At 46.1% G+C, this 6,237-nt stretch overlaps 1 pseudogene; it reads right to left on the reverse strand.

Annotated features, from left to right (window-relative positions):
* Positions 1–533: 533 nt before the first annotated feature.
* On the reverse strand, positions 534–652 carry LOC126285576 (5S ribosomal RNA; annotated as a pseudogene).
* Positions 653–6,237: the final 5,585 nt, after the last annotated feature.

Here is a 6,237-nt window from a genome sequence, read left to right on the forward strand (position 1 = left end):
CACACCGGTGTCAATGTGTTCTTTTTTCCATTTCCAGGAGTGTACATCGCTTAGGCACTGCCATCGTTCTGCACGACCGGCCCAACACAAGTCAACCGCTGGACTGCCCTGTCCGAACCCCATAACTCAACTGCTCTGTGCGAGCTACAAAACACGACTGCTGTCTGCGAGCTACTAAACCTGACTTACTACTAACTCTGCTCTGACCTGGAATTCTACTGCAGCATAGGTATTCCATATTGCAGACAGCGAGTGAGCAATCCATCGAAATTACACTTGCTCAAGAGCGCTAGCGAATAGTAATGAACACCTAATGAACCCCTTACTACTGTACGAACAGGCTTTGAAGACCCAACGTTACCGAGAGGCCGCCGTGTCATCCTCAGCATGTAGGCGTCACAGGATGCGGACGAGGATTGTCGTGTGGTGAGCACACCGCTCTCCCAATCGATGTCAGTTTTCGTGACCGGTGCTGCTGCTTCTCAGTCAAGTAGCTCCTCAATTGATCTCACAAGGACTGAGTGCACCCCAGTTGCCAACAGCACTCGGCAGACCAAGAGGGTGACCCATCCAAGTACCATCCAAGCCCGACAGCGCTTAACTTCCATGATCTGATGGGAACTGGTGTTACCGCTACAGCAAGGCCATTGGAGATTCGGTTGACAAGAGTGTCATAAAACCAATGTACTCTGTCCTGCGACAAACTGGCCCGTAACTGTTTTAACTGGCCGTTGATATCCCGCATATTGGATGTGGGATGGCATTGATGTTCGAGCTTGTCCCACACATGCTCTGTCAAGGACTGATCTGTGGAAATCGTTGGCCACAAAAGTACTTGAATATCCCACAGAATGTTCATAGAGACACGTGCCGTGTTTGGACAAGCATTGTCCTATTGAAAAGTGACACAACTATTTGAGAATAAGACTACTGCGTCTCTCCAAAATATTGGAAGAATGGAACCTCTGCTCAGGTCGCCGTCATATTCGAGACGACGGTCACTCATGTTAGTGCAGAACCGCGACTCATTGCTGAAGGCAGCGCAACGCCGTTCATCAGCACTAAATGCTTCCCAACCGTGTCACCACTCAAAAAGCAGCCGTTTGTATTGTGGTGTTAGCGGGAGTCACTAGGCTTCGACCAGTGGTGCGGTATGACGCAGGATGTTCCTGGGTCTCCGTTACTCGTCCATTGATGGCAGAAGCGGATGCGAAGGGATACATCGATCTCCCCTTGTGATTGTCACACGTGATGGACCCCAACCTTCATGTCGAATACAGGGTGTTCACGAGAAATGGTCAACATTTTAGGAGTTGATAGTACAGACGAATTGTCCATGTCGGTGATTGCTGCGCCAACAAGTTCTCCATGTACGCGTACACCATCATATTACTCTACCACGCAAACATAGGGGTTACACTCGTCTGGTGTAAGACGTTACCTGGGCGCTGGGGGAGGGGTGGGGGGAAGGGGCGAGGGGGGATTCACCGGGGGCCGAACCGCACAGTAACCCTGAAAGAGTGATTCGGTATGGGGCAGCGGAGGGGTGAAGTGGACTGCGGTAGTCGTCGTGGGGTCCTGAACCACTGCGGCTGCGGCGGGAACGGAGCCTCTCCGCCGTTTCTGGTTAAAATACAATGCAATACAGTACAGTAGACGAACTGCAATGAAACTGCCTTATAACGTGTGTCCAGTTTTTATTGAGTACAGCCAGGCATCTGACTTCAATGCATTTTCGTTTCGTCGGTTGGTACACCCGTTGCTACGTGTTGCTATGGGCCTATTTATCGAATGTCAGCAGTTGATGTTCACGTTCTGAAGTTGTGCTTTAGTGCCCATTGAAGTTTTCATTGTGATTTGTTGGCCAAGACTACTGTACAGTATTATGTAGACACGCTGCACGTATTTACACATGACGAGTATGCCGATATGGTATTTGTGATCGTGCTTTTCGTAGTGGAAACTCTGCGCTGTTTGTAGAGAACCCGGCATACGGTTTCCTAACCGCAGACTACCAGAACTCGTGTGTTCAATACAATCCTTTACACTTGTACAGTACCCAGCCGTCATGGCCGTCAGCGATGCCCGAGCGGTTCTAGAAGCTTCAATCTGGAACCGCGGGACTGCTGCGGTCGCCAGTTCGAATCCTGCCTCGGGCATGGATGAATCCACTTTCACTGATGAATCACTGATGAATCCACTTTCACTCGCGACGGCATCAGTAACACTCAGAATGTTCAAATGTGTGTGAAATCTTATGGGACTTAACTGCTAAGTACGAACACACACACACATGCTCGGAGGAGGACTCGAACCTCTGCCGTTACCAGCCGCAAATCCATGACTGCAGCGCCTTACACAGCTCGACTAATCCCGCGTGGCCCAATAATACTCGTAATTCACATCAGTAGTCTGAAGAAAACGCACAAGCGACAGTGGAGACACATTTTCAGGAACAAAATGATTCAAATGGCTCTAAGCACTATGAGACTTAACATCTGAGGTCATCTGTCCCCTAGACCTAGAACTACTTAAACCTAACTACCCTCAGGACATCACACACATCCATACCTGATGCAGGATTCACACCTGCGACCGTAGCAGCAGTGCGGTTTCGGACTGAAGCGCTGTAAATGTGTGGTGTGGCGTGATAGAAAACCAGTTGATTGGGCCTGTTGTGTTACCGCATCGTCTTACAGAACCCCGTTATCAACACTTCCTTGAAAGTGACCTTCCAACATTGTGGCAAGAGATCCCTTTGGCTACAAGGATGCGTATTTTCATCCAGCACGACGGGACTCCGGCACATTGTAGTCGTCCAGTGATACATCATCTAAACCTAATATTCCACGGAAGATGGATCGGAAGATATGGGCACGTTTCTTGACCACCAAGGTCCCTGGACATAACCCCTTTGCATTATTGCCTGTGAGGATGGTTGAAAGGCGACGTCTACAAAGGAAAAGTAGTCAGAAGAGCCGACTTCATTGTTCTGATTATGAGTAGTGCAGCCCTCATAAAGTGGCGCAAGGACGACCTCAGAAGAGCTACACGTGATGTTATCAAATGATGGTTCAAAAGGCTTTGAGCACTATGGGACTTAACTTCTGAGGTCACCAGTCCCCTAGAACTTAGAACTAATTAAACCTAACTAACCTAAGGACATCACACACATCCATGCCCGATGCTGCATTCACAACTGCGACCGTGGCGGTCGCATGGTTCCAGACTGTAGCACCTACAACCGTTTGGCCACACCGCCCGGCGAGATGTTATCAAGTGAGATTCAAAGTGCACTGAAGCTGGTGGTGGAATCTTTCAAAATCAACTTTGAACATTCTCATTTGCCCTTGCTTTACGTTTCTTTTTGTTACATACTATCAGTTGTATCTCTATGCTCAATAAAAACGGACACATGTTATACGGCATATTTACTCCGATTGACTATACAGCAACCTCATAAAGTATTTACTATTCCTCCTCAAACGCCTTGTATAGCTGCCCCCACGTTCACACGCAGTCGGACATCGGCTACTGCCATATGTGCATGCCTCAGAAATCTGGACACTTGGTACGGTTCACAGCGAACTCTCAACAACTGATGCTGTTCACGCCTCTTATATACCCCACCAACCCTGGTAACAACACTAAACACGAACAAAATTAATATAAACTGGTGTGCGTTCTCGCTGACACAGGGAATTCAGCCCTAATTTATAAGGGACGATACAGAAATTTCCGTTTCAGGGTGTTGCCGCAGCGCATATGCGATGTAGCAGGATTCCGATGCGTGCATGCAAACACCAACATGGAGGCCAGCGATTAGTGTGGCTTTCGAGCCTTTCCGAAGTGCGCGCCGAAAATTTTGGAACGTGAACTAAAGGGAGCTGCTGTTTCATGTTAACGCACGTCCCGATACCGCAAATGCCCTGACGCAGAAATTACACCAACTCAAGTGGCTTGAGTACTCGGCCTGTAGTCCCGTTCTCTCCCCAGGCGATTATCAAGTCTTCGGTCTCTTAAAAAAGGTCTGGTGCGACGGTGGGACGATTGCCGTAATGCTCGCAGCGATTCTGTGCTATACGGTCTCCGAACGGAAACTTTTTGATCGCCCATTATACTTAGTCGACGATGTTGTAAGGTTTAAATTGATCATGTTTTCTAGTTGCTTCACATTTCCTGCCAGACACTCTGTTTCATCATTTTATTCAAGTCCAAGATGTTTTGATGCTAGAACTCCATTTTCACAAACTGTACTGTCGATTATCACTCACATTGCTCCCCCCCCCCCCCCCCCCCTTACCTCTCGCAAAGAAACTCTCATAAACACAAAATTGTGGAAGGAACAGAGTTCATGCTTTACAAAATTAGTACTAGTCACGCAATGAAACTTCATTGTACAACTGAGTGTCTAAATTTATCACTTCTTTATTACTAACTCACTTGTGAAGCAATAAGACTTTTGAAGATATTTACTACGTGGGAGTTCGATCCCTTGAAGAACTCGTGGCGGGGTTGCTAGTTAGTTTGTTATAGATCGAAGTGGAGAGTTGTCAACCAGTCGAAAGATTGATGGTGAACGAGAAAGGCTTGCCCCATGTAATGGTTTAGCGTCGGTAAGTGTCGCTTGTTGCTAGAGAGCTTTATATCCACGAACACCCACAACATAACTTTATTCTTCACACAAGTCGTGTAGGTTACATATCGCCTTTTGCAACTGTAAAGAAATATTTCTTAGGATCAAACGCGTTTTGCTTGATTCTAAAGCATCTTCACCAGTCACTGTATGATTTCGTCTGCGACAGTGTTTCACACAACAAAGGAACGTGAATCTATTCAATGTTAGTGAAAGTGCTGTGCGCTAAAATCTAACACATATACGTGAAATAACAGGAAGAATGACGTGAACAGCAACTAAACAGTCGTGAGCAGCGATAACAATTACGATACTACAATAAACCATACGAACTGTTCATGATCCTGGAAAAAAAAATTGTAAGAGAAAACAACCATATCGTTACACTGACCACTGAAGATGCTTTAGAATGAAGAGAAACATGTTTACTCTTAATATCATATTCTCTATAGTAGCAAAAGACGTTATCTAACCTACATGGTTTGTATATTTACAACTTCGGAAAAAAGAGACCGAAATACGTGAAACGCAAAGCGTTTATTCTTCATGTCAACACATTTGCAGACCTTTTCAGCTAGAGGGCTCCGAATTGTAGCGCGTAACGCTGCGATGTCTATCTTACCTACTACGATTCATGAGCCCGTCTGCTTAGCTGCGTGGTACCATACTTGCTTCCCATGCGAGTGGGCCCCAATTCGATTCCCGGCGGGGTTAGAGATTTTCTCCGCTCTTGGCCAGGGTGTTGTATTGTCCTCATCATCATTTCATCCCAATCACCGGCGCGCAAGTCACCGAATGTGGATTCGAATGAATTAAGACTTGCACTCGGATGCCGAACTTCCCCGAATAGGGGCCTCCGGGCAACGATGCCATACGCTCATTTCCATTTTTGTCGATGTATGAGAAACAGCGTGTTGTAATCGACAGCCTAGTACCAAGAGTTGAGTAGTCTCACATTTAAGTGAAAATAATTTACTCAGCATGTCCCAGTTTGCATTCTCGGAGGGCTACTTGACTGAGAATGCTATCTACACATTTACCTATCAAATAGAACGAGCCCTAAATAACAAATTATCGCCAGTTGGTATTTTCTCTGATCTCTCCAAGGCATTTCACTGTGTGGATCATGTCACACTCTCAGAAAAACTCAGGTTTTATGGAACTGAAGGCAATACACACAGCTGGTTCGAACCATACTTAATGAACAGAAAGCAAAAAGTTGTGCTGAATAGCACATATAATGTTCGGAGGGTGGTAAGTTCTAGTGAATTGGGAGTTGCCACAAAGAGAGTCCCACAGGGTACAGTTGTACGTCCTCTGCTGTACCTTATTCATGTGAATGACCTCTCACTTAATGTTCAGGAAGTGGAACTAGTACTTTTTGCCGATGACATGAGTGTTATAATAAATCCCATTCCAGAAAAAGCAGCTGAAAATACTGTTAAGGTTGTCTTTCACAGAATTATTAAGTGGTTCTCAGAAAATGGACTCTCCCTTACTTTTGAAAAAGCTCACTATATCCAGTTCTGTACACTGAATAGAGTCATACCGACAATTGATGTGAATATGCACAGGGCTCAGTTAACAGGGTATATTTCTCC

The sequence above is a fragment of the Schistocerca gregaria genome, chromosome 8 (genome assembly GCF_023897955.1).
Source record: "Schistocerca gregaria isolate iqSchGreg1 chromosome 8, iqSchGreg1.2, whole genome shotgun sequence".
NCBI lineage: Eukaryota > Metazoa > Arthropoda > Insecta > Orthoptera > Acrididae > Schistocerca > Schistocerca gregaria.